The sequence below is a fragment of the Trichosurus vulpecula genome, chromosome 9 (assembly GCF_011100635.1).
Source record: "Trichosurus vulpecula isolate mTriVul1 chromosome 9, mTriVul1.pri, whole genome shotgun sequence".
Taxonomy (NCBI): Eukaryota; Metazoa; Chordata; class Mammalia; order Diprotodontia; family Phalangeridae; genus Trichosurus; species Trichosurus vulpecula.
The window spans coordinates 92,396,813-92,408,241 of NC_050581.1; positions in this window are offsets into that span (position 1 = coordinate 92,396,813).

Consider the following 11,429-nt stretch of genomic DNA (forward strand, 5'->3'; position numbering starts at 1 on the left):
CCCAGGACCACCACCCAGGAGCGTGACCCAGATTGAAGCAGGGTCAAAGCAAGAGAATTCTGCCTCAGTGCCAGCAAAGAGATCCCTGCATTCTCCTTCTGATGAGCCACTTGATCTCCCCACAGTCTGTGGGCTGAGAGCTCTGGAATCAGCCACTGCTGTAAGCCACCACTGCCTCCATGGTTCTGGGATTGGGGTCTGACCAAGTTCCTTTCTCTGGGGCTGAGACTATACCATGCTCTGTTCTCACCCAGATCTAACAGACCTTTCCTACTGACCTAAATTGTCTTTAACATTTGTGGATTGAGAAGTCTGGAATCCATCACAGCTGACAGCGATTGAGTGCCCTGAGGCCTCTCCAGCCCTATTTGTGCTGATATGGTCCACACTGGACTGCACTCCTCTCCTAGCCTGGTGCAATTGACCTTTTCTGTTGACCTTCCAGGTTGTTTTGGGCTACAAATTTGTTTCACTCCATCATTTTTTGGGTTCTGCTGCTCTAGAATTTGTTTAAAGTCATTTTTTGCAGGTATTTGGAGGGCTTTGGGGAGAGCTCAAGCCAGTCCTTGTTTTGATTCTGCCATCTTGACTCCTGTTACCCCCTCCTCCCACCAAGAGCTCACTTTTTGACAAAAATTGCTGGGAAAACTGGAAAGCAGTTTGGTAGAAAGTAGACACAAACAAAATTTTACATTGTATACCAAGATAAGGTCAAAGTGAGTACATGATTTAGATATAAAGTGTCATATCATAAACAAATTAGAGGAGTATGGAATATATTACCTATCAGATCTATGGATAAAAGAAAAGTTTATGATCAAACAAGAGACAGCATTACAGGAAGTAAAATGGGTAATTTTTATTGCATTAAATTAAGTGTTTTTTTTTTTTATTTTTAGTTTACAACACACAGTTCTACATAATTTTGAGTTCCAGATTTTCTCCCCTCCCTCCCCCCCCCCTCCCGAAGACAGCATGGAATCTCATATAACTACCACGTACAACTTCACATTGAATTAACTTATACACTAGTCAAGTTGTGGAGAAGAATTATGACCAATGGAATGAATCAGGACAAAGAAGAAACAGAACCAAAAAAAAAAACCCCAAAACAAAAACAAAGGAGAAGAAAAAAAGGCGAGCATGAAGTGTGCCTCAATCTGCATTCAAACTTCATAGTTCTTTCTCTGGATGTAAATAGCATTCTCCATCATGAGTCCTTTGGAGTTGTCTTAGTACCTTGTGTTGCTGAGAAGAGCGAAGTCTGTCAGGGTTGGTCCTCATGGAATCCATATATCTGTGGTTCTGTGTAATGTTCTCCTGGCTCTGCTCTGCTCACTCAGCACTATGTCGTGTAGGTTTTTCCAGGTTGTTATGAAGTCCATCTTATCTGCATTTCTTATGGCACAATAGTATTCCATTACTTTCATATACCACAACTTGTTCAGCCATTCCCCAATTGATGGGCATCCCTTTGATTTCCAATTCTGCATTCCCAATAAGATCAGAGGTGAAACAAGGATGTCCATTATCACCCCTACTATTCAATTTGGTACTAGAAACGTTAGCTATAGCAATAAGAGAAGAAAAAGAAATTGAAGGAATTAGAATAGGAAAAGAACAAACTAAATTATCACTTTTTGCAGATGATATGATGATTTATTTAGAGAATCCTAGAGAATCAAGTAAAAAACTACTTGAAATAATAAACAACTTTAGCAAAGTTCCAGGATATAAAATAAACCCACATATATCCTCAGCATTCCTATACATTACTGACAAAGCCCAACAGCAAGAGATAGAAAGAGAAATTCCATTCAAAGTTACTGTAGACACCATAAAATATTTGGGAGTCTATTTGCCAAGATAAACCCAGGGCCTATACAAACATAACTATGAAATACTTTTCACAAGAATAAAGTCGGATCTAAATAAATGGAAAAATATCAGTTGCTCATGGTTAAGCCGAGCTAATATAATAAAAATGACAATTTTACCTAAATTTATCTATTCAGTGCCATACCAATTGAACTACCAAAAAATTTTATTTTACTGAGCTGAACAAAATAACAACAAAATTCATCTGGGAAAACAAGAGGTCTAGAATACCTAAGGTATTAATGAAAAGAAATGCTAGAGAAAGTGGCCTAGCCATACCAGATATTAAACTGTACTACAGAGCAGCAGTCATCAAAACTACCTGGTACTGGCTAAGAAACAGAGGTGTGGATCAATGGAATAGGATAAGAATACAAGATGGAGAAGTCAACAACTATAGCAATCTACTCTTTGATAAACCCAAAGAGGCCAGCTTCTGGGCTAATAATTCACTATTTCACAAAAACTGTTGGGAAAATTGGAAAATGGTAGGGCAGAAACTGGGCATGGACCAATATCTTACACCATATACCAAAATAAAGTCAAAATGGGTTCATGATTTAGGAGTAAAGGCTGTTACTATAAGTAATTTGGGAGAGCAAGGAATAGTTTACTTATCAGATTTATGGAAAAGAAAAGAATTCATGACCCAACAAGAGATAGAGAGCATTATAAAATGCAAAATGGATAATTTTGATTATGTTAAATTGAAATGTTTTTGTACAAAAAAGCCAATGCAACAAAAATTAGGAGGGAAGCAGAAAATTGGGAGAAAATCTTTACAACTAGTATCTCTGATAAAGGCCTCATTTCTAAAATATACAGGGAACTGAGCCAAATATATAGGAATTCAAGCCATTCCCCAATTGAGAAATGGTCAAAGGATATGAACAGGCAGTTTTCAGAGGAAGAAATTAAAGCTATTTACAGGCATATGAAAAAATGCTCTAAATCACTACTGATTAGAGAAATGCAAATCAAAACAACTCTTAGATACCACATCTCTCCTGTCAGATTGGCTAAAATAACAAAACAGGAAAATGATAAATGCTGGAGAGGATGTGGGAAAATTGGAACATTGTTACATTGCTGGTGGAGTTGTGAGATGATTCAACCATTTTGGAGAGCAATTCGGAACTACGCCCAAAGGGCCATAAAAATGTTCATACCCTTTGACCCAGCAATACCACTTCTAGGATTGTATCCCAAAGAAATCACACAAGTGGGAAAAGGACCCATATGTACAAAAATATTTAAAAGTGTTTTCTATAAACAAAATAAATACAATGAAAATTAGAAGAAAAGCAAAAAACCCCCAAACAACTGGAGAACAATTTTTATGGCAAGTATCTCTGATAAAGACCTCATTTCTCCAATATATAGAGAATTCAGTCAAATTTACAAAAATGTGAGCCATGCCCCAACAACAAATAAATGATCAATAAATATAGACAGTTTGTAGAAGAAATCTAAACTATCTATAGCTATATGAAAAAATACTTTAAATCACCATTAATTAGAGAAATACAAATTAAAATAACTCTGAGGAACTACCTCACCCCTCTCAGATTGGCTAATGTGACAGAAATTAAAAACGACAAAGATTGGAGGGATGTGGAAAAATAGGGGCACTAATGCACTGTTGGTGGAGTTGTGAACTGATTTCACCATTCTGGAGAGCAATTTGGAACTATGCCCAAAAAGCTATTAAAAATTCTGTATACTCTTTGACCCAGCAGTGCCGCTAGTAGATCTGTAAACCAAAAAGATCAAAGAAAAAAGAAAAGGTCCTATATATGCAAAAATATTTATAGCAGTTCTTTTTGTTGTTGCAAAGATTAATATAGAAATATGTTTTCTATGACTACATATGTATAATATAAATATCAATGTATGTGTATGTATGTGTATGTATATATATACACACATGTATATTTATGCACACATATGTATCTAAATGTGTGTGTATATACTGATATTTCCTTTTCTATAGGCTTTTCCATAAGCTTCTCTCTCTGTGTCTCTGTCTCTTTCTCTCTGTCTCTCTCTCCATAGATATAAATTATCAAACTTCCTATTCTCCTAGGCTTTAATAAAAATGAAGACTCTTGTCTATATAACTTACTAATCTTGTAACAAACAATATAGTAAAGATATAAGGGTTTATTTCAGTGCATCAGCAGAGAGAATTCACACCATGATAATCACTGCTACCACTCAATTCTGAAGAGAGATGATTCTCAATATTTCTCTTTATTATATTTTTTCACAAGATAAAGGTTGAAAATAGTTCTCTTATAAAAGAAGTTCTCTGAATCCTTTTTTACTGTAACACTTTCCATTCATCAGGTTATAGTCTCTCCAGAAAAACAGTTAAACTTCTGGGATCTCAAGATTCTTTTCCCTTTTTAAAAATATAGTAACAGCATTCATTATTGCTGTAATAGGGCCTTTTGAAGTTGGTGTTACAAATGAACTATATTAACTCATTATTTGGTTGAAGAAAGAGTGACTCAGTCACACCTTTCACTTTTTTTTTCTCTTTTCTAAGAACAATGCAACTTCCATTGCATTATGTAACATGCACACATCATTCCTCATTCTGACCTCTGGGGCCAGGGGAGTTTTCCATGTTACAGATCTGCAACTATTTGAAAACAGGCAAAGTGGAAGCTGGCACAGTAGATAGAGTGCTGGGCCTGGAGTCAGGAAGACTCTTCTTCCTGAGTTCAAATCTAGCCTCAGACTTTACCAGCTTCGTGACCTTGGGCAAGTCACTTAATCCTGTTTGCCTCAGTTTCCTCATCTGTGAAATAAGGTGGCAAAGAAAATGGCAAATCCCTCCAATGTCTTGGCCAACTAAGTGCAGTCACGAAGAGTTGGACATGACAAAAACTACTGAACAACAGTAACAGCGACAACAAAAATGGACTGCACTCAGTCTTGTCTTCTCCAGGCTAAATTTTCTCGTCCCCTTCAACTGATCTTATTGGCAAGTGTTTCTTGGAAATGTTTAACAAGGGGTGATGGGGGGAACTCAGTTCCAAACACCACATTTTTGGAAAGTTGTAGAGAAGCTGTAGAACCACCAGAAGATATGACAATGATTGAGAAGGTTCTCAATATTGTATCATACAGGAAGTGGTATGCTGAAGACAGGGTGAGAACCGATTTAAAATTCTTGGCATGAAAATTTGTACCTTAGAAATGGGCAAATGCTACAAATCCTAATTTGCTTTGTTTTCATTGTCTAAACCTGAGTATTCATAATGTAGATTAAATTTACAAATGTGTCATGCATGTGTTGTACGTTCTCCTCCCACCCCTTCTTAACCATTTCTAAGACACATTTGCATATGAAGATCAGTTGAAGAAGAGGAGGATGTTTAGCCTGGAGAAAACTATTTTACCTCCCTGTAGGGCTGTTGCATGGGAAATCCCTTTTGCCCCCATATGCAAGTTACATAACACTCCAATTTAGGGTTGATGCAAGTCAATATTTCCTAATATTTGGAGCTTTCAGGAAGTGAAATAAACTACCTCAGGAGATAGAGGTTTCTTCCCCATTTGAAGTGTTCAAGGAAAAGCCTCTTATTAAGTATATAGAGGGAATTCCTGTTCAGGTACATATTGGGCCAGGTATCCTCTGAGGTCCCTTCCAAATTTGAGATACTGCAATTTTGTGAATATAAAAGATTTTTGAGATGCTGAGAAGTGACCTCAATTGGAAGCCACTGGAGCATTTAGAGAACCAAAAACTCAACTGCCTGTCTCTCTCATCTTGTATGAAGAGACTTCTTCAAAAGGATTAGCTTTACTTGCTAGTAAAAAAGAAATCCCTTAGGATTTGAAGCTACTGACATTTTATGTTTAGGGGCTTGATTGAGAGATTATTTTGCATCACAAAGGGATTTCAAAATCATAAGGTAATGCACATGTAAAATGACTTTTTCACTGGGGTCTGCTTTTAAATTTAAAGAACTAAAATTTCAAGCAATTCTTTTGGAAAGCTTCATGAACATATTACTTACCATGTTCATTTAGGGTACATGCATATAATGGCTCAGTAGCAGAGGGTTTGTTTTTCAAGCACTTGGCTATAAAACTAATAGCTGTGCAAGAAAACCACAAGTGTATTTAATTGAGGTTGCCTATCTAATTTCCTGAGGATTAGAGACAGACCATGATGACTTTCTATTAAAGAATGACACTTAAAAATTTAAGAGAGTGTTACCTAGTCACATTACAATTTAAATTGAAAAGATATTTAGCCTCAATATCCCTCAATCCCAAATAAATTTTAACTTGTCGGCACCTGGCATTTTGATTCAACTGAAAGATGTTTGTGAATTCTCTTTGTCAAATTTAAAACAATGAAGTTATGCTCCCCAAAGTAGTCAATTAGATTTTCCTGCTCCACCTCCACAGAGTACACATACTTCAAAATCATGATTGGGAGAAAATATTTCCACCAATTGCTTAATAATAGCTAGCTTTTATGTAGCACTTTTAAAACTGCAAAGGCCTAGGCCAGTAGAGAGCACCAGCCCTGGAGTCAGGAGGACCTGAGTTTAAATTCAGCCTCAGACACTTGGCCCATTTACCAGCTGTGTGACCTTGGGCAAATCACTTAACCCCAATTGCCCTGCCTTCCCCCATCAAAAAAAAAAAAGACTGTAAAGGCTCCCTTATCATATCACTGACTGAACCCTGCCAAGCCTTAGTCTCTAATGACTACCACCATATACTTCCTTCACGTCTACAAACATGTTGAACAAAGAGGTAGAAAATCTTGCAACAATTCTGACTGGGGACTCCGAAAATTTGTCATACAACCTCAAATGGGCTCTCACTACCAATCTTTCTATAGCTCCCACTGTCCATAGCTACTCTCCATAGCAGCTCTTTCAAACCTTTCCTTAACTCCTCAAACATCCCAAGGTTCCTCCACCCCTCACTGTCTCAGCTAAACATCTTATTTCATATTTTACAGAAAACATAGAGGCCTTTCACCATGATCTTATTCTCCTCTCTTCCTCATCTCCTATCACTCAGATGACTTCTGTCACTATTTCCTCCTTCACCCATGTCTCATGGGAAGAGGTGGCATTACTCCTTACCAGTACCATCCCTCTGCTTGCACAACAATCCCATTCCATCTCATCTTCTTCAACAGATTGTTCCCTTTCTCATCTCCTTTCTTTCACTTATCTTCACTATCTCCCTGTTTATATGATAGTAGGATCTTAAACAAGTGAGGCTGAGAAAGGTTGTAACTTGCCTAAGGTCAATAAATGCCTAAGAAAAGATTTGAACTCTGGTCTTCTTGACTCCAGTGGTCTTATTTCTGACTCCAATGACTTGTTCACTATGCCAAGCTTTCTCTTCCATTGGTGAGTGAACCAAATTCTTCTATACTTGTCCAATACTGAAGGAACTGGGCCTACAAGGCCCAAGAGTTCCTCCCCTCAGGACCCTAGGAATGCAGTCTGAAACAGGTCAGTTCTAGGGGAATGTAGATGCTAATCAGAGAGGGGTTAGGCTCCATTTTCTCATACTCTCAGGTTTATTAAACCTCAGCCCAAATGGCATGGGGGCAAATTATTTAAACCTTAAGTTTATACTAACATCTACAGTTTCTCCCCATATGGAGAAGGGAGGAAAAGATTCAATTAATAATTGAGATCAGATATGGGACAGGCATTTTCTTCCTACATAGAAAAGAAATATTAAAATTAAAAAAAATTCTCCCAAGGGCACACTGAAACAAGCACTTAAAATCATATCTACGACTGCATTTATAACAACTGTTACAATCTTTTGGTTGACTGACACTTAAACCTAATCAGAATAGAAAACAATTAATGGGATTGGTGATTAGAAATTTTCCATTTCACCTCAGTTCTACATGATTCAAATAAGTTCTGGTTGTCCTTCATTCTTGAAGAGGAACAAAATGCCATGGCTATGCTGCAGTCAAGGTATAGTGTGTCTGACTATGGCTGATCACACCAATATGAGTCCGGAAGGCTCTACCACACAGGTTGGGTACAAATATGAACATTTGGCTTGGAGATGCATCTAAATTTCTGCATCGTGTGTTTCTTTTGAACTACTTCAATTCTGCCTTGTTCATAGAACATAGTGTCTTCTTTGGTGTGGTCATTCCATGCTGAGCAGCCCTGTGCCAGTGTCTCCCATGTCTCACAATTGATTCCAAAGTTCTTCAGAGAGACCTTGAGAATGTTCTTGTGTTGCTTCTTCTGACCTCCACGTAAGCATTTGTCTTGTATGAGTCCTCTGTAAAGAAACCTTGTGTGGTTTCTTTTACAAGACAGCATGGTTTAACATAAAGGGCAGTGATTATGAGAATCAAATTGGGTTTTAATCATGATTGTGCTATTTTGCGACCTTTGATAAGTCATATAACTTCTGAAAACTAAATACTTGATGTATAAATGTGTGTAAAATGAAGCAATTAAACTAGTTGACACATGCGTTGCCAGAGGCAGCTCAGTGTCTGGAAGTCTCCAAAGGAAAGTATGGGAGAGAAGAGATATTAGGTTGCCTACCAAACTAAAGGTCTACGGAGCCATTGTGTTGACTTCATGGTTGTATGCCTGCAAAACCTGGACAGTATATCAGTGCCATGCTAAGAAACCAAATCACTTCCATTTGAATTGTGTTAGGGCGATCCTGAAGATCACTTGGCAAGGTACCAGATGCAGAGGTCCTTTCTCTGAACTGCCAAGCATTCAAACTCTATTGCAGGGAGTGCAACTCCAAAGGGCTGACCACATTGTTTGAATGACAAAAGCCTGGGGCCAACTTTCTCACAAATATATACAAGTGCATAGGAAAAGTAGGTTCAAACTTAGAGCATGATGTTCGTAAGGAACTCTTGTAGAAAACATATATATTAAAGTGGTAACTTAACATTTCCTGGTTCTAGAAGATTCAGATTTGCTGGTTGGACCACCCAGTTAGGTTTTGAAGATGTGATCTTCTCTTGAGTTCATAGTCAGAACTTCTTTTTACCATTCGAGGTTGTAGTCTCTGAAGTTGATAGGCACCTAGATGTTACAATATATAAAGCACTGGGACTGGGATCAGGAAGACCTGAATTCAAATCTAGCCTGAGACACTTATTAGCTGTGTGACCCTGGTTAAGTCACTTACAATCTATCTCAACTTCTTCGATTGTAAAATGGGGATAATAGTAGCACCTACATCTCGGGGTTGCTGGGAAGATTAAGTGAGATAGTAGTTGTAAAGTACTTAATACTATACCTGGCACATTCCCTTCCCTTTTCCCTTCCTCATTTGTATGTCTTCAGTGTGTCTCTCTTGGGGCATATTTTTTTGTTTTGTTTTGCTTTTCCCTACCATCAGCCACTGCTATTTTTTGGGCACTGCAACTGCCACCTTTTGGGACTCCCAGGACCTTTGAACCTTGCAGAACTCACCAGGTTGTTGCCTAAGCACTTTTATATAAAGTTTGTTTCTCAGTTGCCAACCAACCAGTATAGATGTTATAGTTTTCATTTTCTCTAAAGTTCCTCAATGTATTATGAGTTTCTGTTACTAAAATGATTAGTTCTTTAAATAAATTAATGTTTACTCAATGGGGCAAGGTCACCCTATTTCTAGAAAATACATTGTTGCTGTTTTCAATTTTATTGAATCTTAGTCACCTGTTATGCATGATGGTAAAGCATGATTTTGTTCATATTTATGTAGTTAGATGACAAGTGTATGTTCTCTTACCTTGATATCTCAGTGTTACTTTTGCATTATTAAGCAGAGACTTTGAACTCCCTGGATAGCTAGTGTAAAACATCCGTTCAAATTCAGACTGCCATACACAACTCTAAACATCCCCCAAGCTTTTGTGAAATTTGATTAAACCATTATCAAATCAGTCTGCATTGTTCTCCATTTTATGCTTTCCCCTTTAAGATGTGGAACAGAGTATGTGTGAATGTGTGTATATATCTATATATATAGATATATACATGTATGCAGACACATTTTATACATACATATATGTATACAAACATATATGCAAAAGAAAGGAAAAAAAATAAGATTTAGAGAGATAATAGAAAGGTAGCTGTATCAGTGACAGAAATCTAATTTCCAGTGTGCTTTAGTACAACATATAAATGTACAGAATACCTTTTTATTAATTAATATGACTGGGTTTTTTAGAATTCTGATACACTTTCAGAATTCAAAAATTTCTAAGAATGAGAATAATGAGAATTAATCTGCAAACATTTCAAAACTTTTGAAAAACCCACTCTGGGTCAAATTGATTTATTGTTTATCTGTATGCTATTTTTAATAGTGATGACCTAAAAATTATATAATTATCAAAAGTGAATATAAATAAGGTCTTTTTTATTCTATTCAATTCAATTAAAAATATTTCTACTATGCGCAACACTGTGCTATTTGAGGAGGATACAAATAAATAATAACATCGAAGTCTTTGCTCTCAAAGAATCTTCCTTCTAGTACTGTACATATGGCAGATAAGATATTAGCATGATTTAAGGTAGAATGTGATAGGACCAAAGGAGAAAGTAAAAATACTTAAGAAAAGATGAAAACAATTTAAGCTGGAGAATCGATGGAGGAGGTTGCTCCTGAATAAGTCCTGGAAAGGGAGGAAAAACAAAAGCTATTTGGACAGATTTGTGAAGGGACTATATTCTAAGGTGTAGGTTGGAAGCGGAGAATGGTCTGTGTGAACAAATGGAAGTAGAAGAGGGAAGGATAAGGATTCGAGAGATACAATAGTTTTATTTGACTGGGTTTTTGTTGTTCAGTCATTTCAGTCATGTGACACTTCACGACTCCTTTTTAGGTTTTCTTGGCAAAGATAATGGAGTATTTTGCCATTTACTTCTCCAGCTCATCTTACAGATGAGGAAATTAAGGCAAACAGGGTTAAGTGATTTGCCCAGGTTCACACAGCTAATGAGTGTCTGAGGCCAGATTTGAATCCAGGTATCTCTGACTCTTGGCCTGGCATTGGCACTCTATTCACCACACCACCTAGCTGACTAGGTTAGAGTGTGTGAATATGGCTCTGGTGAAATGAAGTTAAAAAAGTAGGTTTGAACCAGATTGCAGAAGGCCTCAAATGGCATGTAGGCTAAGGAGTTTATATTTTCTCTTCTGGATAATTAGAGTAGATTGAATTCTTCTGAGCAGAAGATTGACACAATTATACATGTGTATTAGGTAGGTTATTTTAGTAGCTATGTGCGTGAATGTTATATTTGAGAGAAGGTATGTGAGGAGCCAGATGACCAATTAGGATGCTAACACAGCAGCATAAAACAGAATTTACAGGATCTGGTTTCAACAAATGTAGTAGAAAGAGCACTGGACTTCGATTCAGAGGAAACCCGGGTTTGAATCTCACATCTCTCATTGTCTGGTCACAGCTAAGTCACTTCTCTGAACCTCAGTTTACACAACTGTACAGTGGGGATAATCATTCTCCCATTATCTGTCATACAAGGTTCCTATGACATTCA